The 24376-nt window shown below is 33.3% G+C and overlaps 1 protein-coding gene across 19 annotated transcripts in view; it reads left to right on the top strand.

The window, feature by feature from the left end:
- Positions 1-24376, top strand: part of Mef2c (myocyte enhancer factor 2C) — a 164656-nt gene that overhangs the window by 20714 nt on the left and 119566 nt on the right. For 12 of the 19 annotated variants that reach the window (XM_048800276.1, XM_048800265.1, XM_048800262.1 and 9 more), the window contains exon 1: positions 7-289. The exons of 4 other annotated variants lie outside the window; for them this stretch is intronic. The gene's annotated coding sequence lies outside the window, so the exon portion shown is untranslated. Of the gene's footprint in view, positions 1-6; positions 290-24376 lie in introns of those variants that run through there. 3 more of the 19 variants (XM_048800258.1, XM_048800256.1, XM_048800257.1) reach the window with 3 other exon arrangements.

Below are 24376 nucleotides of genomic sequence, written 5' to 3'. Positions count from 1 at the left end.
GCGCGCTCCCTTCGCGCGCGCACACACGCACACATCGTCTCCAGCTCTCTGCCTCTCTCTGCTCGCAGTCACAGACACTTGAGCACACGCGTACACCCAGACATCTTCGGGCTGCTATTGGATTGACTTTGAAGGTTCTGTGTGGGTCGCCGCGACTGCATGTTTGAATCAGGTGGAGAAGCACTTCAAGGCTGGACGAAGTAAAGATTATTGTTATTTTCTCTCTCTTTCTCTCTCTCTTAAGAAAGGAAAATATCCCAAGGACTAATCTGATCGGGTCTTCCTTCATGTAAGTACCTCTGACATTTCTTGAAAAAATAGAAATAGCCTGGGTATTGTCTCTGAATTCGGCATCAATATATTCCATGGCTCGGGGTCTATCCCTGTGCCTTTTTTTGAAGGCTGAAGTTGAGACTGGTTGTGTATTCTTTTCGTTAGATTCCATGATTTCCTTGTGTGCTGCTAAAAGTAACTTTTTAGATAGTCGTATCCGTTCGCCATCAGTTATTGAAATCATTCCTGACTCGTTCCTGTCACACCAATATGTTTAAAGTTTCATGAAGTTTGTTCACGTCATTAGCATGTTTGATATGGTGGAGAGTGTGGAGCCTGAAGGATTTTAATATTTCACAGAATGTTCTGTGACCTTGAAATACATGCCTTAAGATTTAGCAGTTAGTTCACTGTGGAAAGATGTTCCCATGAGTCCCCCCAAAGACTCTGATTTGCCCTAGGTTATGCTTCTGAGCCACTAATTCTTGGGATTAGTTTAAGCTTCAGCATGGCTGTCTGACTGTCAGAGTCTACCTTTGTGCATCTCCTTCCCTCACTAAAGTGCTGGCTTGGTGGAGGGCTTCTTAATTGGTGTGGACAAAAAGTAATACCCTGGTCAAAGTAGTCTACACATTTCAAAATTTATGTTTAGATTTCAGCATCTACATTGCGTATAAATGTATTAAATTAAATTCAAATACATAGATATTTAAAACCAAACAAGGTTAAGTCACTGCAGTTGCCTTCTGTCTGGACTTTGGATGAAAGTTACTAAACTCAGTGATAAAGTTGGGCACAAAGGAAGCCTATATAGACATGGCACATTACTATATTATTACATATTATGCAAGTATTTAGATTAAGTGTTAATATTATTTCCTACCAAGAACATGGCTATTAATTCTTACAGGAAATTTTATATCTGAATCATTTCTGTCTATTGTAGGTCCAGTTCTTTGGAAAAAGCCTTTTTTCTTCACATTTTAGGAATGGATGTCTTTTTTATAAAATACCTTATATGTAAATGCTGAGAGTATAATAAGTAGAATTAGGCTTTCTGCCAGTTCTTTAACCAGTCCTCAGTGGAGAATTGCTTTGACACAAAGTGCATTTTACTATTGTGAATATGATACTAACTCTAATAGTATCTGTCTTATGAAATGCTTACTGACTGCCTGTGTTTTCTAACTGCTATAGAAGAAACTCCAGTCACCTCATTATGCCAATCCAAAAAAAAAAAAAAAAAAAAAGTGACCAGACGCTTTTTTCACTGGCACCTTGCAATGGAATTGTGGTTGCAGAGTAAAGATGCTTATGTGGACTATAATAACTCCAATGCCTAGAGACTTGGTAGGACATGGAAATGTGACCACCTGTAAACCCCATTTAACCTTGTATCACATACCAATTTTAGCTTTAAATAGATCAACAATCTCTAATTTGAAACTAAAACACCTAATATAATTTCTAAAATAATGTCAGTTTTGATAAGTAAAATAAGATGTCCCTATCTAACATCCCATCTCAAGAGGGGCAAAAATAATCTTTTAAATCAATGAGTGTATTTTTTCCGTATTTGTAGGAAAATACATGTATTAGCCTACTAACTCAATTCTAAAACTTTTCATCAAAACACATTTTAAATACAACATTTGTTTAACATTTAGTTTCCAGTCAGGTTAGAGAGACAATAGTTGGTGGTTATCTTACTGAAGTTTTACTAAAATTCATAAAAATCTATTTTTATTAATTTAATTTACACAGCTTTGGAATATTTGTCATATTTTTCAGACTTCTTTCTAAAGAATTATACTTCATTCATTAATTATGCTGTTTACATCCTGAAAGCTATGCATGAGGAATATATTGAAAGATAATATTAAGGTGGAACTTTTATAAAACACTAATTTTGTTGATTATAGATTTAAAAACAAATGAATATATGATAAGTTAGTTTTCTATATTTCCTGAGTTAGTCATATTTTAAAGTGAAATCACAACATTAACTTTTCAGGATAGAAACACATTAACACTAAATAACTACATAAAACTTAAATCACAAGGACTTTTTGCACCTTGCTTCTATTCTTTGTAAGCAGGTTTAGTTTGCAAATTTTGGGGGTAATGATTTAGCCCAGTAGAGAAAGGGACTCTTTAATGATTCAAGATTGAATCCTGAAAAAGCATTATATTCTGTGTTTTTCAGGTATCTATTAATTTTTTCTCTTGGCCCTCACTTTACTGAATCAATAAGTTGCATAATACAACTCTATCTTTCTAAGAAATTATTTATGTATTTGAATTTCTTTTATAAACAACTGCACTGATTAATTCCTTGATATGTGTTAACCTTATCTTTTAAAACTTTGTTCTATTTATTATAGTGTTTTTTGTGGTTTTATTTCCCAACTCTATGTGCAGTATATTTTGAGTCTATGCAATCTCAGAAAGTGACCAAAATGGGGAAACATCCATGCAGCAGTACTTGTGCTACACAACAACAAAGAAATACTTATCAAACCAGAGAACCATAGTTTTTTGAATATGATTCAAAGCAACACGGAAGAATTTAATATTCAATTTAGGGTCACTATGTGGAATGTAAAGAGATTATTAATAAAGTTCTACTTGTTTTTCAAAAGTATATCTTCTAAGAAAATGCCTCCCAAACTAATATCTAAAGCTTATAAAAATGTGCATATTCATTTTACGCACATATGGTAATAGTCTGGGCACAATGAAAGGCTTTTATCACTGATGTTCAGCTGCTAAGCTCTGTGTGGAAGGACAGGTGATTATGATCCCCATCTTCAGCACTGTACCTTAATCTCATGGGCTCATGGGCTTGTGGACTGTCCTGCACTCACTAAAGCTTGACTGTTGCACCGAGATCTGTCACCTTTAGGAAATCAAACCAGATTACAGAGGCAATTCACAAAACCAGGAGCAACAACAAAGTCTGTGTACCTTACAAAAGGTAGATTACACAGTTCATGTGTTATTTTGATAGGTCAAAGATAAAAGCTGATTGTTGAAGAATGGAAAAATACTCCAATTTCAAATGATTGCTAGATAAGTATACTGCGACCCTGTTGCTTCATCATTATGAAGAGCCATTCAAGCCGTAGAAAACTCAGTTTTCAAATGATAGGCTTTCAATAGTACAGTCAAAGAAAACATCCTTTTTATTCATTGCTTAAATTTTAAGTTCTATCACTTTTCATGAACAGACTTAGAGTTGTCTGTTACATGAAGTGGTTATTATGAGACTGAAATTCATTAAACATTTTTGGAGGAGGTGTTGAAAAAAAACAGAATTTGCCAGTAATAAAACACACTTATGGTACTGAGAAATTGAGGAGAAAATGCATAATTGTCAATATCCATTATATTTTCTGTTACCAAAATACATCAAAATGTGTAAATACATAACTATGAATTCATGCATCTGAAATATACCTAGATAAGTGTTTATTGATCAAGTTACATATATACATATGAATATACATATATATTTCATGAATGTCATATGAAGATCTTTCTTCACAACAAAATATGATGTTTTGAGGGTTTATTGCAGAAAATAAATTTTTGGTTTACATATTAACATTTTGAAAACCCAAACTTCTCACACATCCAACTCTTCAGTAATTTTTTGCTTCTTCTAAAATTGAAGTCCTTTTTTACCCAACTGATGCCTCCTAGTGTTTCACACAATAAAACACTAATGAGTCACCCATAAATGTAAACATTGCATTTTCATTGCCTACATCTTCTGTGATACATAAAATTAATATTTATGTGTTTAATTTTCTGTGCATTATTATAACAAGATAGGAAATTTTAGTGAATGAGATGTTTCATCTGTTTGGATTTGTGGCACACGCAGGTTTTCTTTGACCATAACAATATCTTACTAAGTTTTAATAAGTTTATTGCCTTTGGTTCCAATTTATATATTCCCTGTTTATATTCACTCTTATTCTAGTGAAAAATATAGACAAAATAGAAGAGCTTCCATTTTGTAGGCCCTGCAAATACATAGCTGAGTTGATCCTGCAATGCCCGATGAACAAATTGCAAAGGATCCAACCATTTCATTTAAACACTAAACTGTCTTAAAAGAGATACATTTTTTTGTCTACTCTTCGTAGTTACATTTGAAAATTTCTAATTTAAAGTTGAAAAAGAGGGTTTAGAAAAATCAAAAAGAAAGATAAATTTCTACAAATATGGAGTACATCACTTCATTAGAAAATAAGAACAGAAAGAAAAACTTGATGAGAGTATACAGTTCTACATAATGGAAGGAAGGCTTATTAGAAGATAATTTCTCATGACTTAAACAATTGCATTAATGAGATAGCAGTAAGTGGACACCAACTTTAGTGTGCGTTTTCTGCCCTGTACCTGTGATATTCTTGCACCTCTGTAATTTCAGACAGCTCTCTAATTATACTTAGGAAGATGATTACTTTAGTTTCCAAATATTTTTTTCTTTAACATGCTTATTAAAGAGATGGGCCATTCCTCTAATGGATCTTAAATTCAAAGGATTCACTCCAAAACTTGTAACATTCTTGGGCCTCTTCCTGAGTTGTCATACAACACACATGTGCACAAAAGCATTCATGACTTTCTTCCATTAACACTTAACAAATGTTCTAAGCATCCAAGCACAGATGCTAGACTGAAGTTAGACCATTGCTACTACTTATGTATGTGTCATTTAGTTATCCTGATTAAAAATGCATAGTATATTAACAATACTTGAACATCACTTAAAATTTTCTAATTTAGCCAATAATATAGTGCTATTACAATTCTGTGCTTGTTGGACACATTTCAAAGAATGTAAGGGGGTGTGTTCCTTTCGTTCAAGGAAGCAAACATGTAGAAAGGGGTGGGCCTTTCCCACAAGAGCCACATTTCTTCCCTTAGAGAGTTGAAGCAAATATGCAGTACGTAAGAGAATAGCAGCATGAGAAAGAAAATAATTTGTAATGATCTATTATAGTTAGTGAGAAAAGGAAACCATCAGGTTTTTTTTTTTATTTTTTTAGCAGCGCTTACTGGTAACTTATCTCACACTGAACGTTGAGAAATATTCATGAAAGTTTTGTACTTTTAATGTTTTTTCATGTTCATGCATAAAATAACTATAAAGTGCTGTTGAATAATTGTGATTTAGCTCACAATAGGATTTAGTAGTAACTTTCATTTTTACAGATAATATTGAGACATAAAGAAATAAAAAATAAATAATGCTGTAAAACTCTATTCCCAGCCTCTCTTTTAAGATATGTAGGTAGCATATCTGTGCAAGAAAAATAATTTTAAAATATTTTATGACAAAGAATACCATTTTAAACAAAAACATTGTGGAAAAGATGACCCAATAATACCAATTTCCTTGGTATTATTCTCACTGGTATTATTCTCACTGCAAAAAGAAATGCATATTCCTATTAAGTATGGAAATTGATGTACATGTTATATAAGTCTATTGTTTAGTTTCATTTGATAATATGAGTAACATTAATTTGTCATCACTATAATGTATTTGCTATACATCATCATTCCATTGCCCAAGTTAAATCTCTGTATTTATTTTTGAGACATAACCAGTGTAAACAAAGTTCAAAGTACACATGAAGAGAATCTTTTGAGTGCATTATAAAGAAAATTGGTGACATTACAAGCAATAAAGACAGTAAACCTATTACAGGCAGATTGCTGCAGGAATCATTACTCTTTAATAATGTAGACATTATAGAGACTTTATTAATTCTTAATGCTGCAAATTTGAAATGAATGGAGCAATGTTGTTCATCCTGCAAGTGGTTGCGATTCATGTAGAATGACAGTGCAAGTCTTTGAGCAATGATTTAAATAAAGTACCTTAAACTTCTTTTTAGAGACTGGAGGAACTGATCTGTGAGGCAGTCCCTGGTGAGAACCTGCTTTTTTTCCGAATAGCATCCTGAGCATGCTCTGGTTTTCCTCTTATATCTTGTTGTCATAGATAAGATGCACATAAAGAATTCATATAAATTATTCTCAGATATTATGAATGTCTAGCATTTTGGATTCTAAAAGTGGTGGATATGGTCCTTTGATAGAATGTAAAGTATTTTTTTAAATAGCCCAAAACTACCCTTGTATTTTTTTTCACACATCCGTGATTTTTTTCAGCTAGTTAAATTGATAGCAAGAGAATGTACCCCTTCCCTGAACCCTAATGATAGGCAGCTTCATCTTATATATGCTTATTTGAAAAATTAGAAAATAGATTCACTAATAAAAATAAGTTAGAGCAGATAAGGAAATTTGCCTACTACTTAATAGAGTAAGCATGACTTATTTATTTTATCTTATTGTATCTTCTAATTTAATTGGTGACCCTATATAAGGTATACAACAAAGTCTTATGGAAAGCTGCTATTATTGCTTAATGTCACATCAGGGATTGAGATTTCTTTTAAAGTAATTTTGAAGATGTGATTATTTAGCAGAAATATTCACTGGAGCATTTTATTTTTAGAAATCATGGTCACACAAGGAAGCCTTTATAGGACCGACTACCTAATTGCAGTCAAAGATCTCTTTAATGAATGAACACACACAGAGAAGAACACATATTTTAAGAATATAATGGCCCTATATTTTTAAAATTTTTGCCACACTTTTTATATCGGAACAGAACATATGTGTCTAAGCAGATGTTTTAAGTTATATCCTTCATGTAGGTGAGTCTGTAAATGTACCATTTAATTTAAATGGCTTTGTGGGAAGGTAGTTTGAGGAGTTTAAAAAAGGAAAAAAAAAGGCAAAAAAACCTCCAGTTACTATAGTTCCAGCTCTTTCTTTTTTAAAAACAGTAATTAAACTCAGGATAAAGAAAGAAAAATAAACTCTTTTAATTCTTTGTAACATCCACAGTTTCTGAGGTATAACAGTTGGTGTATTTTTATTCCTGAATATGCAGGGCAGGTACTGGAAGCAGAGCTACAAAAGGAAAACTTTCTGGCTGCAGACCAGATACGGTGCCACATCATAAACTTCCCCTCTTCTGTCTCGTAGTGATTTCAGCCCTAAGTAATGTCCTTTCTTCCCCTTGCGTAGGCTAAGGAGCAGAGGGCCTTTTTCCTGGGCACCAGAATTGGGAAAGGAAAAGAGGAATTTTTCCCTTTTTGAACTTGAAAATTCTGCCTCTTAAATCACTAAGATATTAATCGCAAAGTGGATTCAGTATGTTTTATTTTATGTATCCCCTATAACAATTTAGAATGCAAAAAACAATAGGTATGAGATAGAAAATGAGACTTCCTCCCAACCCCCACCTCTAGAACACTGCAGGCCCAATTAAATATTTGTAATTTTTGGTTTTGCAATAATAAAAATAATAATAGTTTCTTTTCAACAAAGCCCCTGTGCATTATATTTCTGATATATTAGGTCATTTTGTGATGCAGATTAACATTGTATGCTTATTTATTTATTTAACTTTTCTTGGGTAATAGGAATGTTCCACTACACTTTAGTGCTGCAGTAATCTTGATTATAAACATTCACACTTAAATGGCCATTAGGTAAAAATACAGAGTACAAAGAGAAAATGCAGACTATAGTGTTCAGATATGATCTATGCTTTTCATTTGGAAGATTCAGTGTAAGTAATACAAAAACCTAATATCAGGCAAAATTAACTTCTAAATATCTGCATTAATGTTTCTTGCTTTTGGAACCGTAGCCTGAAAACTTACACTTCTTGAAATACAGAGGGGGAAAAATGTGTAAAAGTAGCTTTTAATTGCCAGATACATTTTCAACTTTTACCAATGTGATTTTTTAAAAATCTTATTAAAAATAATTTGTAGGTACCATGGTTCCTTTCCATCAGTAGCAGAAGTCTGATTAGTATGAGTTGCAGTCTCAGATTATTGCAAGCACACCTTTTTAAAACTAGCCTTCTCCATTGAAAATGTATTAAATGGGAGCCTTCAATAGAAAGTGTTACTATGAAATAAATATTTGTTCCAATTTTATTTTTAAGCTAAATTATTGATTTAACAGTGTATGACTAAGATATAAATGTTCTAATGTACTAAACCAATTATTAATTGCCTCTGTAAAATTTGCTAGATCAAACCAACAGTTAAGTATAATTGAAATTTATTTTTATTGAAAATAGATAAGGAAGATAATTTCAATACTGTTTAAATATCAAGGAACTATTTTTCTGTAGATGCAAATGTTTACCAATAAAATCTTAAATTAATACCACAGATCTTTAAAAATGTAAAAGACAGATTATAAGAAAGTAATCACAAGGTCATATTCTTACTGTAGGTGTTAGGGGCAAATGCCTATAGCTAGCACCTTCTCAAAGACCATTAGCAAGTGAGAAAAAAGTGAATTTTTTGCATATATTAATATACATAAGTCAATAATTTTTGACAGTTATTGCCTTGAAAATTAGACATTCTATTTTAAAATTCAGATGAAACCTTTAAAAATATATATATACTTTAATTTACAATATGGTATGAAATTTATCTATTTTTTTGTATTCTTTGGAATAGTTTTAATCACCAGCCTTTGATAAACATTGTCAGACCTGTTATCAGGTTATCAACTGTTGAAAATGTATCCTGGATAGAAATTTTTAAATAAAAACTAAACTACCTTGATGATTATTATTAAACCATACCTGATTAAAACATGACTTTTTCAGGGGTTTACCTACTAAGTAATTCCCCAGTTGAGAATTTTAGAAATTTTAAACTATGTTAACAAATTACAATTATTTCTATAAGGTTCTTAATGTCCATCCATATTTGGGCAAACTTATTAAGCTATTGATTTCTGAGTAAAGGTTTATGTGATCTAAAAAATTACTCCATAAAAGGTAAAAATTTCTTTTGTAACCATTAATATTAATATGCTACAAAGGAATAAATGCAGACCTAATTCCATCTGGATCATCTTTTTTAACTAAATGAAAGTTAACAAACTTGACTACTTGAAAAAGAAAATATCAGTTCATTCACTTCTAGTATATATTGAAAGCCTCCTGAGAGTTTGTATAGGTTAGAGATTAAGGGAATAATTTCTGCTATGTTTTTCTTTTCTTTCATGTTTGAATTTTTCTCCCCTTACATAAACCAAAAAAAAAAAAATCCACAATGACATTAGTAGATTTCCAAAGGGGTCCATGAGTTACTTAGTACCCATTGCTTGTTTCCCTATGGCCCTTTGGTCAAAATGAATCGGCATTGCCCCTCCGGTGGACTGTTGGATCTTACTTGAGTTAGAGCGAGTACTGTGATTTTTCCCCCTTCTATCATTTTATAGCTCAAAAAAAATCAAAGAATTTTTGACTTCACTTTATTTTTTTTTCAATTTTTATTGTTTTTGGATTCTCTGCTGTCTGAACTCTTTTCTTGTTTCAGAGTGCATGTATTTGGTTTTGCAAAAACAGCTGCAATTTTAACTTGTTTTGACTGCACATGTGAGATCACAGAATTGTTTCAGGTGTTATCTTCTTATCTCCTCATTCTTGAGAGATTGATGTGGTTCATCACAGCCAATACCGTGTCATGAAAGAAAGCTGAGCACCGATCTTGAAAAAGCAAGGTCTATTGGATGGATAGTTGTTTTGTAAGGAACTGTGGACATCTTTAGAATCAGTAGATGTTATAGCCTCAGCAAAACTATAGAGCATCATGAGCGCTCAGGAGGTAGTACAGTTATTGGACAAGTGGAACGAAATTGTGGCTTTTGCGATGCTTTATGAAGCACTGGGTCAAAGCTCCAAGGTCTGTGTGTGTGTGTACACACACGGCAGGAGAGAACACATAGACATGAAAGACACAAAGCATGAGAAGATGAGGAGGAATGCAAGAGAAAGAGAATCATTTAAACAAACAGTACTTGAAGACCGTATTGCCACACTTAACTTCAGCTTTTTGATTATACACATGTGCTATTAGACAAATGTGCCCCTAAACAATAGAGGGTAGTGATTAAGAGCAACTGCCAAAACGCGGTTCAAAAGCCAGCTTACTATCTAATGTTTGGTGGTTTTAGGCATGTTATTTAGCCGCCGCAAAGCCTCAGTTCCAGCATCTGTAAAATGGGGATAAGATAGCATCCACTTAGGGAATTTTTAAAGATAAAATACATTCAGAAGCATAATGAAAACACATAGTAAGTTTTCAGTAATTATTTGAGTATTATAATGCCATACTATATTTAATTATTTTTCTTTCTGCTAATGATGATCACTTAGAAATGTCTATTGGGATAATTATTTTGAACTTTTTTTTTTCATTAATACTTTCAGATTATTAAAATTGGGTCATTTTCAGGGCAAGTATCTAATTCTGATTCTTTGCTAGGTCAATTCTAATGACTGCTGAGTACAGTATACTTGTTTCTCCAAGAAAATCAAACGATTTCATAGATCAGATGTTATTAAATATTATTTTTAGAATTAGATATGGAACCAAAGAAACAAAATATTTTCATCCATGAGTTTTAAAAGTCATCTGTTGAAAATTCTGAATTCCAGATAGGTTATTGCTTAATAATAATAGTTTTAATAAAAGTTCAGTTTGGAGGAAGAGTCATTAGATATTTGTGAAAACAGTCTCCAAACAATACTCTAGGATGGGGCTGGGGTTGTGGCTTAGCAGTCGAGCACTTGCCTTGGATGTTTGAGGCACTGGATTCAATCCTCAGCACCAAGTAAAAATAAATAAACAAAATAAAGACACTGTATCCATCTACAACTAAAAAAAAAATTTTTTTTAAATAATACTCTAGGATTGTTTTTATTAGTATTACCCACTTCTGACAGATACTTTAGTGTTCCTTTTTTATTTTTCTTATTGCAAAATTTCAGCTTGGTATGGAGATAGAATTAATTTATGAAGAATGAGTGTCATTTTACTCATCCTTTTCAAGCGCTCTTGCATAATAGGTATTCCATAGAATTTGTTGAATAAATAAGTGAGTTGTGTTTACCCAAAAAGATAAATGCATTTTATTTGAATAATTAAAAAAATAAATAAGTGTCACTCCTACTCTCTTTTTTATGTCCAGATTTGAGGGATTGTTCATTATCTACAAGATGTATTTTGAATATTTTCATCCATGTGAGAAGAAATGTATAGAAAATGCAGAATTTTACCTAAGAAGTATAGCTTTTGATAACACAAACACACTTAGGTAAAATGTGGATGAAATGGGAATATTTCTGTTGTCAGAAACTGTTTACCACTCTTTTGTTCAGTTTTTATATCCACTTAATATCTCAAAAAAATCATATTTTTCATGACAGGTAATGTTGAGGAGGCCTGCCTCGTTTATACGGCCTGGGGAGTTGTGACTGCTTCAGATTGTTCTCATGCTTTTGAATAATGCCCCTCTGGTGTGCACCTTGTATTTCAGCTTTCTTTTCTAACCCTGTTTTAATGCCTGGATAAAGAGTGCTCAGCTCAAGGAATACTTGCAGAGTGGACTTCCCTGTGGTAAAACAGCATGGACAGCTCCCAACACTGCAATCAAGGATGCCTCTAAAAGCTTTAATTTAAAAATAATAATAATAATAATAAGTCCGCATGAAGATGATGGAGCCCTCTAAGGCACACGGGCTTAGAGAATTATTCCCATCTGCAACCCCCTCCCCCTACTTAGTAGCCCTTTCCAGGGTTATGATTACTGGAAAATGGCTGTTAATCACCAGATTTTTTTTTTGACTGCAGCTGCTTCAGTCAGACTACTAATCTATTAAACAACTTCATCTCTAGTTTAAAATTTGCATTGTATACTGTATAGAATAAATTTTCATTGTAATCAGAGCATCCAAGAGAACTTCCTGATATGATTTATAGAAACACATTTATTTTTTTATGTATGGACCTCTCTACTGCTATTGAGCCAACTGTTTAAACAATACTGTGGTTGATCAGCATAAAATACCATTGCACTATTGAGTGCAGGCACCATTTACAAAAGTTACATTTGCAGAATATTTGAATTGTGGCATCTTGGGTACTTGGCAGTGTAATACCCACATAATTCAAAAACTTAACCCAGATATGTAAAATTTGACTTGAACCTGAAAGGGTTTTAAAAGTTTAGTGTTCGTATACCAGACTGTGGTAGAGTGGTTTGGCTTCTTTTTCTACCCTAATGCTTATTACATTTGCCATAATTTGAAGAAATAATCCAAAACCGGAGTCAATATTTAATGCTGAAAGAGGACAAAACAGCCTTAATTTACAAAAGATCCCTTTAAAACACATTCTTATATGTAAAATTGACAGGCTACAAGAGGTGGTTGGATGTTGTTCATCATGTTGGAAAGAATGTTTCAATTAAAGTTGAGCACTTTCTCTTCCAGGTCTTTTTTTTCTCCATTTTTTATTTGCTGTGCCAAGGTATCCATGTGCGTTTTTCCACTGTCATCTGGCTCATTCCCAGCAGATGCACACAATCTGTTCTGCTGTCACTAACAGGGTTCGGTTTATGAAAAGAATGTGTCAGAACATGCCACTATAGTCACTTTTACAGGTTTTTTTTTAAAGAGTAACTGAGAATATATGCATTGCCCTAGTTTCATTGTACTCAGCCTCTAAGAGATTTCTAAGAAACTTTTATAATATTCGTAAACGAAAAGCTTTCTTCCAAAGGTTTTTGACCAAATGTTTACTTTTCATTCAAAATAAAAATTTAAAAGTCCACAAATGTCTTTCATCGTGGAACATGTTATAGTTAAATTCAATAGTATATTCTTATGGGAATGTTTAAGAGAAATCAAATATTTTTTGATAAATCATCAAATTTCCAATTATGAAATTTACTGCAGAATTAATTGTCTATCTTGATGTCAAAATTAAACCTACTTTATTACTTAAATCGAGGTTTTGTTTAAAAAATTTGTGATGTAATATTTAGAGTATGGTCATAAATATCAATCATTTGACCTGATAGATAATATGATTTTCCTCAAGTCTTCGATAACATTAAGTCAAACTAAAAGTAGCTAAACTATCATACATTCTTATCCTCTATAGACACTTGATAAACTGTACTTTCACGAAGCATTGTGACATTTTTCTTTTGTATGTGCTCACACTTTTAAAAGCATAATAGGTAAATATAGATTTGTTTATTATATTTTTGTTCATTAAGATTTCTCTAGTCCCATCATAATAAAAATTTCAGATTTATGTTGTGTTCTTCATAGACAGTAATTTTTTTGTTTTTATCTAAATTTTTTAAAACTTGAGTAATGGAAGTTGCATTCATTCCCAAATTAATGAACTTAATAATTTAGTAGAATTTTAAGTAGGTACACAAACCACATATGTATCCACATGCAGATAGTTACTGGACACATTTATATTTTATGTTCAGTTCATGGTGTTTAAACACCTCTCAGAATTAAAGGCTTTAAAGGGTACTTAGATGCTAATTTTAGGTTTTTAAAATGATTTTTTACTTAGATTACTCAAAATAAAATTTAGGAAAATCAAACTTTCTTTACTCAAAGTTAGAATTCGCATGAGTAAAAAATGCAGATTAAGAAAATATATTAGGGAGTGATAACATACAAATTAAACATTAATATAATACATATTTATTTAGGAAAATTAGTTTTAGTTTTCTGTACAAAAAAATTCATGAAGTATATTTGAGGCATAATGTGTGACAAATTTTTCTGATTATGAAACTGATAGTTTCACATACAACTCAAGTGATATAAATAGGACTTTTTCAAAGACTACTCTGCATAGTGTAGCAAGAAAATAATCTACAGCTGCAATTCATTGGCACAGTTGTCACACCATATAGATTAATTGCTACATTATCTGTCGAGAGATGAAACACATGATTGTTAATACTAAGTTTCCTTAATTCTTAAAGAAAAAGAAATCCTTATTCATTATACTTGAAATATTTTAATGCATATGTCTATCTTAACTTGCTTTTATCATGTTCTTGATTAAAGGAACGTGGCACATAGACTCAGGATAAGTCTTAAAAGATATTATGAAGGCCACTTTTTCTTTCTGACATTTAATAATAAATTTATTGATTTTTTAATGTTTTTATGTAACTTTACTTTTAAACTATTAATAGGCACTTGAATTGCTTAGTTTTTGCAGATCCCAAATGTTTGTTCTTGGCATAAAAGGCCAAGAGACACAGGTAAACTAATAAGACATTCGGACCAAATCCTATGGGATGTCACAGTCTCCTTTTCCCTTAACTATTAGTGCTGGTGCTGGAATAGAACTGTAATGTGTTCCAAGAGGATGGACTGACCCTTGCCATCTCCTGCCAGTATTGAGGAAGGGGTCACGTGGACATGGAGAATCACTAAACTCTTCAATTGTGGTACACTTTATACATAAGATCATTTCAAGTGAAAACTCCTTGGGCAAACTTAGTTATACCTGTTCTAAATTACTAATCTCTGAAGTATATCACTCAAAACTGTAAATGTAATCTTCAATTTCATTAAGACCATAAAAGCTTATTCCTTTTAGTAAGATTCATAGAACTTGAATATTGACAAATACGCTTTACCTTGTGAAACACTTATAGATACCAGGTCTTTTAAAAAAGTACACTCTTTTATTTAATGATACCTTATAGAGAAAATTCAGGTTTATCTTCTACCTTTATTTTTTAATTAAAAATTTTTTTTCTTGTTCTCTAAGAGATGAACTTTGGAGCCATTTTGTCTCAAAAATACTTTCTGGGAATTAATAAGTTGCCTTGATTTCCAACATAGTGGACCTGGGGACCAGCGTTCTTTATGGTTAGGAGGTGATGCTCCTCTTTGCTTTGCTTAGTCATGGGTCTCTTTGGAGCAAAGATAGATTCTTTCTGTGAAGTTTTCCCTAAAATATGTATTATTCATAGACTAAGAAACCCATCAAAGACTCCTCTGCATGCATAATGATAGGTTGGACTGCAGTGACCAGAAGGCTCTCCACTCCGCTTTCTTTAGAGAATTTAAAGACAGTTGTCTTCTTTTTCCATCTGCACCGACATATGTTGACCAGTTGGTTTTTGGTTCTTGCTGGCTTGGTGGTTGGAAGTAGGACTGATCTTCTATAAATATAATTGATACTTTCAACTATGACTTAGGAATTCCACTTTTACTTTCCTCCATTGTCACTACTCCAGATATCTCCAGTAATTCTGGTAACTTTTATGATATATGTAAAAAGCTTCTTTTATTCATTTGAAAGTGCTGTTAAGTATAATTACTCTTAGGTAGTCAAAAATCACAGCAAACATTTTTGAGAACTTAACCGTACACTTCACAATGTTGTGAGGGCTTAAAGCTTTATATGCATTAACTCATTTATTCATCAAAAGCTCCATTTTACAGATGAAAAAACTGAGGCAAAAATTAAAAGAATAACTTGTCTAAGGCCATGTACTCAGTGGCAACAGGAGAAGCTCAACCCAGATAGTCTTCATATTCCACTTTCTTACTCACTAAGCCCAAATCTCACACACGTTATCACATATAGAAGATAAGGGAAAGGAAAGAATCAACTACTGAATCTTAATTTTGCCCAGCTTCTAGGATAAAATTACTCAATAATCCCTGAATGACTTTTTAACTATGCTTATATAAATATATTTGTATGATTCTAAAGAAAAGCAAATTAACTCTTGGTCTATGATATGTTCTTTGTTGTTCATCTGGAGGGGAAAAATGTATTTTATCAACTCTTTGATAGATCTTCTTTTTGCAAGCAATGTCTTATCACTATTTGTGAAAATTTATTTTTCTAGTTATAATATTAGCCTTGATTGAAATGCAAACATCTAGCTTTGTCATCATTGTTTAGTGACCCCCACTTAGCTTCTCATTTCTTGAGCTGTTGTAATTTTTTAACCTTAACTTGCAAGAATCATAGTAATTTATATGGTTTTTATTTAAGAATGTGAGCTTTTTGACAGAGTCTATAAATGGATATTAAATGGATTTAGGAATTATTCAATTAATATAGTTAGTGCAGATGGATATTGTAGATAATTTGAATTCAAGCACACCTTTCAACATTTTTTGTAGTTCCAAAAGAAAACAAAAAACCAAAATCTTAAAACCAGAGGTGGACATGAAATAGTGACAAGATAGAACATGTACATTTTATATGTTAAAACTAGGAAATATTTTATCAAGTTTGTTCACCAAATGCATGCTTTTTAAGTTTTTAACTGAATATTTCTGGGCTTAGTAAAAGACCTTTTAAAAAGGGAAAAGGATCATTTTTAAAATTTTCACTATGAGAAGCAATGTGAACTTTCTTTCCTCTAATAAACAATTTCCTTGTTTTTTTCACAGAAGTATTACCATGCTCTTAACTAGAAATGAGGACAGAGAGGCTGGCATAGGTCAAATAGGACTCATATATTTCTGAATTACCAAATGTATAAACTTTGGACTTCAGAATTAATAGCTACCATATTTTTAATGTCATGGTTTCCTTACCAAATTTCCACAGTTCATATTAGTAACTACATTTGGTTCCGCTTTGTTTCACTGTTGAAGCAAATGAAATGCTTGTTTGGATTACCATGCAAATACCAAAATAATATATGTTCTTTGTATTTAAAAATGCTTTATTAGAAATGTGATTTGAAGATTTGGATATTCAATGTGTTATTTGAAATTAATTGGCCACAGTGATAAATGGCCTCCATATACTTCATGGTGCTCACTTGCAAAGAAGTTTTGGTGTGCTTTGTGCAATATGAAGTGCCTCTGGTAGTGCTCAGCACTCCCTCTTCTCTTTCTAATGAAACCACTAAGACCATTTATGTCTACTTCCTAATGTGATTTTGACTACAGTTGTATGAATTCCCTTTCCTTGGAAACTTCCAACTCTTAAGAACTAAAGCACACACTTAAGACTCTATAAAACATTGAATTTATATTTAGTTCTCATTTGATTCTAAATATACAGGAAATAAATATTTACTATAAAGGCCTGAGTTACCCAAAACCTAAGGAGGAAGTTATAGATGTTGGTTAATTCTATAAAAGATAATTACATAAATTTATTAGGAATATTTCTGAAAGAGGATTGTGATGTGGCTAATATTGTATTTCAAAAACCTTTTCGAAAAATTTAATCACATAAGAACTAAAATCAACTAACAAACAGAGGCCATTCAAACACTGTGAGCAGTAATTGATCTTAGGTGTATGCTAAGTAACAAGGTCATAAGTATAAAACATGGGGTTTTCTTTGTAAAGTTAGTTCAGATCCTGTGTTCGCAGTCCTGGATAGGTCCCACCTCCAGATTCAGATTTAACTGGTCTACCATCTGGGCTTTGCGATTTCTCTCTTAATGTAAAGCCTTCATTGAAAATTAAGTTAAAAGGCTAAATGTGAATCTTGAACTTGAGCATGCATTCTGAAAGTGATAGAAATAGCCAGGCACAGTGGCACACAGTTGTAATCACAGCTGCTTAGAATTTTGAGGCAGGAGAACCAGAAGTTTGAGACCGGCCTGGGCAATTTAGTGAGACCCTATCTCAAAATAAAATAAAAAAGAACTGGGGATATAGCTCTGGGTTCAATTCAATCCCCAGCATCACAAAAAAGAAAAAGTTTGAGAAACAAACATAACTTGAAGACTACCTGTGACTCTGCCCTTATAATATCTATTACTAGTATTCAAGACTTCCCTTCAAATACAGACTGTAAACTTACTAATTTATCAGTCTAAGATTTAATAGGTCTTTAGTGTGGGAGGTTGCTAGCATTAGAGATGCAAGGGTGCTTTCCTGCCCCTGAGGAAATCCATCTAATAAAGGAGATGAATAGGCTATGTGCAGTCATACAGGTGATGTGATCAGTATACACTACAGGCATATTGAGAGTGAAGTGATGTAATCATCAACTTTTTCTGAGGATAACTGGCCAGGTCAGTCTTCAATGAGGACGGGACACCTAGAGGAATTTTAAATGATGAGCCAAATCCTGGCAGTGTTTTGGAACAAGGCATCTGGGGGACAAGCGCACCTCCAAAAGCATAATAGGCCTGCCATATTCTCAGCTATGCTTTCCCATTTGGAGAAGCAGCCTAAGCCTTGCCTAGGTTCTGTTGGAATTGGGGGCTGCAATTGAAACTGTGAAGATGAACCCCAAAATAGGACAAGCTGAGCTAATCCCCTTTCCATTCTCTGGTATGCCACCCAAACCTCGCTGTTGTGGATTGCAAGGTAGCTCTGAGGACTAGCTCCTCCTGCACTCCCCCTCATGCCCTATTTCCTAGACACAGCTGAAAGGAAGGATGGCCTTAGCCAGGTCCTCCTCTGCAGTCCAGTATTTTGACAAAGGATATAGAACAAGTTGTGAATAAGAGAGAAGAGCACCAACAGGGAGATGCCCCAAGAATACTTTCTGTAACAGGGACTCAACTTTTATCTTCTACAAAAAGTATTAAAAGAAAAAAAAAACTTCAACTGGTATGTCTCCTTTTTTTTTCTTTTTGTTCTAAAAAAACAAATAAATAGAAGTCCTCGAGGGGTGTCTTATCATTAGGAAAAAACCTTGTGTATTTTAAAGAACTCTGTTATAGGTACTCTAGTAGAAGAGAATAAGTTCATAATTCATAGCAAATCCTAATCTTATAAAGCACAGAGAATCTGAGAAACTGAACCTGCTTATTCCATGTTACCAAACAAGGATACAAAGTACACATACCACACACACACACACACACACACACGCAAGTTAATTAGAGTGTGTGTGTGTGTGTGTGTGTACATATGTATGTGTTGGGAGACAGAAAAAGGAAGCCATAAAAAGGACATATAAGTTCTAATCCTACAAGTTACATCTTTAAATGTTTTATTATTTCACAGGAAGCATTACCTTAAAACAAATACATTCAGCTCTATGTGCCGGAGGTGAGGTGATGATAGTCTGATAGTCTCAGTTATGTAAGGGAACAAAATTCCAAGTCTGTACATAAAATTCCAGTCTGTTTCAGCTGCTAGACAATGTTGCCTCCACAAACCAGATTCTTAACGAAATAAGTGCATTTACATATTAGAAGGGAGAAGGGGAACTAGGTTGCACTGCTTGATAATATTATTTCCTAGTGATTAAAGTACAGAATTAGATCAGTTATGAAAAACAGAGAACTTTAATGTACTGGGCTGACTTTTTTGGAAGTCTTACAATGTAGTGAATATGATCTCAAATAGATAATACATTAACATCACATAAGCAATTAGAAAATTTTCACCTTCAATATATTAAGTGTATAGCATGAAATTCAATTAGTGTATTAGAGATTTATAGGGCAGTAAATACATATTTACAAGTCAGTAAATATATAATACAATGAGTTTTTTCATAATTAATATTGGAAACTGTCCAAAGATTTCTTCTGATCCAGGTGAAGACAATTGGTTTTTAAGCCCCCTAAACACCCAAGATTGGTTCTGTAGAAAAGGCAGTGCTTTCTGTGACCGTGTAACTTATGCATTTGTTGAGAATCAGTGAGGTTATCCTGACAGATTTTTCCTTTTGTCTCAGGCAGTAGCTGAAAAGCTCCTTCAGGTGAATCAAACTGTAAATGAACAGACTAATAAATTTCAAGGACATGTACCACCGAAGTAAGATGTTGCAACAAATATATCTGTATTGGTGTGTTATATTTTTAATTGAGTTAAATACAGTGAATTTCAGATCTTCCTACATATTTGAATTTAGTTTTTAAATAATGGTACCAGGAAACCGGCTTCTGTGATTCTGATATCATTGGTCTGTGAGAGGTCTGTCTGTCAGCCTTTAAAAAATAAAGGTCCAAAGTAGTTCAAATGTATCATCTTGCTAAAAACATCTAAAATCTCTTAAGTTTTGAGATATCTTTGAACATTAAGGTGAAATAAATGTATTTCACTTAGAATTACTTACCTTCTAACTAGTGAAATAAGAATAAGTTGATTCCTTTACTTTATAACAGGAAAATTTTCTCTTCCAGAGATTATTCCTATACCCAGTTTAAGAGACCAGCTGCATCATTCCAATTATTAAATTATTGACATTTTTATAGATGAAGTAACAGGGGAAGTGATGAACTTTATAAATAGACTGCCTAAAATATTTGGCATGAGGGGTCAAGATGTAGGCGAAGTTGGAAAAAGACTAGTTTGGGTATTAGCCAAAGGCCAACAGTTGTTAAATTCCCTAAATTTCTTTAAGAAAGGGAAGAGTAAGAATCCATTTAAGAACATGATTTTTTTTCTCTAATGTATAGTCAGTGAAACCCAGAAGGGGATGGGGAGAATGTACCTTTTGAGCCAAAATTAGGTCATGCCAACCACAGCAAATTGGAAGCTCTACTTAAAATGTAGTCTTGCAGGATTGCTGTGGATCATCTTGTTGTCACGCATGTGGTGGGGCCAGTGCTTCCAGATCGTGGCTGCCCAACTTGGCTGAGCAGGCCTGCTCTGCCAACAAGTCTGATCACCCCAGCAGGACTGCAGTGGCTCACAGACATGACCTAAGGCTGTGTCTGAGAGGTATTCTCTGGAGGATGGCATATTTTAATGCAAAAAAAAAAAAAGACAGTTTCTAAAAACGAAAGAATGCATTTTGTTTTGTTTTATGATGCTAGTGCAGAGAAATGTTAAAGGAAACAGGGAATGGGCTACTCAGCCAAGTGACTAGCCATCCTCTTCTAAGGACAAAGGCCTAACTTATCTTTAAAAAGGAAAAAGAAAAGGAACCTATAAAGCAGTAGTATATTCATTTATTCATCTGTCCACATTTGAAGTGGCTCTATTGTTTTTTTCCAGCCACAGGAAAAGTAGAATAAAATTGAGAGGTACCTCATTCATTCCATTGGCACGTCCCATCATTATTAGAATGGCAAACCTACTATAAAATGCATGTGATTTCCATTATGTAAAAGAAACCATTGCATTGCACTTCTTTACTACCTGCAGAATGTAGTGTTTCACTGGTGTTTCTAGTCATTATTAAAATGTTGAATTGGCCATAAAAATGAAACTTATCCATTACATAAAGAAATTTATACTTTTTCCTACTTGCAAAAAATGATTTAATAAAATTGTAAGACCTGTAGGGTTTAAGGAACTTTATCATTGACTGCTCTACGGAAATTTGCCAAGTTGTGTAAAGAAAATATCAATGTCTATTATAGCATCCTATGTATTCATTCTGTTCTCAAAAGACAAAAAAAGTATTTCTCGATGTTGTTGATCTTTACTGAATTCACTCCCATGGGGAGGGGGATGTTTGAACTTGCTCCTAAAGGAGCAAATATGTTTGCAGCTGAAGGCCTGGTTTGTAGCCATTAGCTTGACTACAACATATCTGCAAAAAGAAGTTTTTCTTTTTGAGAGTAACTTCCCAGTGTTTATGACTAGTCATCAGTGTTGTTTCCAAATTATTGGTTTCTCATAGGATGAGGTAGCACTGGTTATATAATAGTCTGTCTGTTATTAACTGAACTGGGATATTATGCAGGAGAATGAAAAAAAAATAAATGCTTTCTTTCTGTTCTAGAACACTGCATTCTTAATTACTTAACACAGGAACTTTCTTGTGTTAAATGGCATTCTCCTTGGTTTTTCTTGCATTCTGGTTCTATATTCTTGATAACTAGGAAATAAAAAGCCCAATCTGTTCTATGTGTGGATTCTGGAAATACTTTATCCCAATTTATAATTAATTTGTTTCCCAAATATCTGTTTTAGAATTAATGTCTGGAATTTAGTTTTCATGGGAACCATTTTTTTCCCCAAATGATTGTTATCTCATGAGCCAACAAAACCCCACTGTATGCCCCAAATAAAAACTTTAAAAATAGTAGAGAGCCACACAGGTGCTAATACAAATACTGAATCAAGTTGTTGAAGGTTTCATTCATTGACGCTGTTAGCCAAAGTCCTCTGGCAAGACAGGTGGAATGATTGTGGAAATGAAACTATTTCTCAATTTTTGAAGTGTAATTTAGCATGTACGGGCCTTAGAATGGTTTGCACTGCTCCTTCAAAGTACAGATTTTTCATTAGCATGTTCCTGGGAAGAACTTGCCACATGATATTTAGGTGATTAAAATATTTACTGGAGGTTGAGGACTACTGCTGAAAGCTTCAAGCATTCTTAGTTAATAGTTCCTTTAGAAATAGCTTTTTCTGTAGCTTAATGCAGATATATAATAAGCATCACTCTAAATGTTTATTAGTTATCTTTAGCTGACATGTGGAACATATGAAAAAGATATTTCCCCAAGGGATAGCTGAGCCAAAACCAAAGAGGAGAGAAGGGGATTGATAATGATGCGTGCATGTATGAGAACGCCTGAGAGGGATGGAAGTAAACTAGCATTAAGTCTCAGGCAGTTGGACTTCAAACTCCAAGCCTGTCAGCGGCACCCTGCTGCCTTGCCTATTCCCTAATTAACTCTTACTGGGCCATCTCCTCCAGAATGTCCCAGACAGACTTGGAGTTACAAAACTGCCAGGAACGTGGCTAATACATACTTATTAAATGAAGGGGCAAATAAGTTCCGCCACTCTCTTCCTTCTCATCTCTTTAGATTCTTTCTCATGTCGGGGTCTGCTGAAGTGTCTGGGAAGGTATCTTGAACACATTATAGGTGGATACTACACATGAATTGAATAGAGAGAGGTGAAGAAAAAGATCAAGGGGCTTAAACTTAGAAACTCTATTGCAGGAGGTTCATCATGAGATGATTTGCATATGTAAGGAAGTAGGGGACAGGGGACGGATGAGGAAGATTTCAATTCCATAGGGGTGGAGAGGTATGCATTCAGTTCATTTGAATTTGATATTCACAAGTTGGATTTTATTATCAAGAAATGTCTAAATTTACTGAAATTAAGTTAATAGGAAAAGAGTATTTTGCTGAATATTTTTGTGAGTCAAAAAGCAATACTTTGTGTATGTAAATTTTTATTGGTGGTGTTTTATTAACCTTCTTGTTTTTAAAATCTTGCTTTGAATTTTTTTCTCTATACCACCTGGACTTGAACACACATTCAGCTATGCAGGGAATCTGAAGAAAGGGAATGAAAAGTCATGCATTACTTTATTCGCTGCCTTTTAAATCATTTATCAGCCTAACTATGTATTTTATTCTTTGCTATTAGAAAAAGAATCTGTGAGGAGTTGAGAAAAATTTATGCAAAATTATTAAAAGAAATGTGTCATCTTATTACTATGTGTAGAACTGTCTTAAAAACTATAATGATGCTTATTTGAAACATGAAGTAATTTGTTTTGGAGATAACGATACTTCAGATTCTTTCAGAAAATAAACTTCAATGTAGGATATATTTCAAATTATTTTATATAGCATTTACTAAGACTCTTTCAAGTTCCAAGATTTTCTAACAGCAATTAAGAAATAAACTAAGCCAGAGAGAGAGTTCCAGAGCTCCTTTTTAAAATTTGTATTGTTCATCAGGTTTCTCCAGCAAGAACAGCACTGGAGCCTAAGCCCTTGGTGGAGTGACCCATGGGGCTCCGTTCCTGCACATAGAACACCTTGGGGTTCTAGAATGGGTCAGTTCAGTCACATAAATAGGAAAATTAGAGTGAATCTCAGTTCTCTGAAACACAAAATTAAAACCCTAAAGACTCAACTGAAGACAGTTATGATTCATTGCAGTCCTTTTTTTCATATCACAGTAGGAAGAATGGCAACTTTTGTGATTTTGGTAACTACAGTTCTCAAGGATGAATGAAATGATATATGTGCAATAGCACTGTAAAACGGAAGCGCTGTATAAATGTAAATTGTTCTTTGTCCACATTAGATTGTAAACTCCTCAAGCTTGTAGACTGTAACTTATTCATCTTTGTTTTTTTTTTCTGATCTGAATGAGTCTGTAACATAATAGATATTCTATCATTGTTGAATTATATTGAAGCAAGTGAGTAAATTGTAATAAATGTCCTAACTTAAATGAGAGAGACCTGGTAAATGAAGTATGTCCTCCATGAGGTGTTTCCCAGTAGAGATAGCCTTCCCATATTTGACTTTTAGA

Source organism: Marmota marmota, unplaced genomic scaffold (assembly GCF_001458135.2).
Source record: "Marmota marmota marmota unplaced genomic scaffold, marMar, whole genome shotgun sequence".
Taxonomy (NCBI): domain Eukaryota; kingdom Metazoa; phylum Chordata; class Mammalia; order Rodentia; family Sciuridae; genus Marmota; species Marmota marmota.
This window is presented reverse-complemented; position numbering and strand designations above follow the sequence as displayed.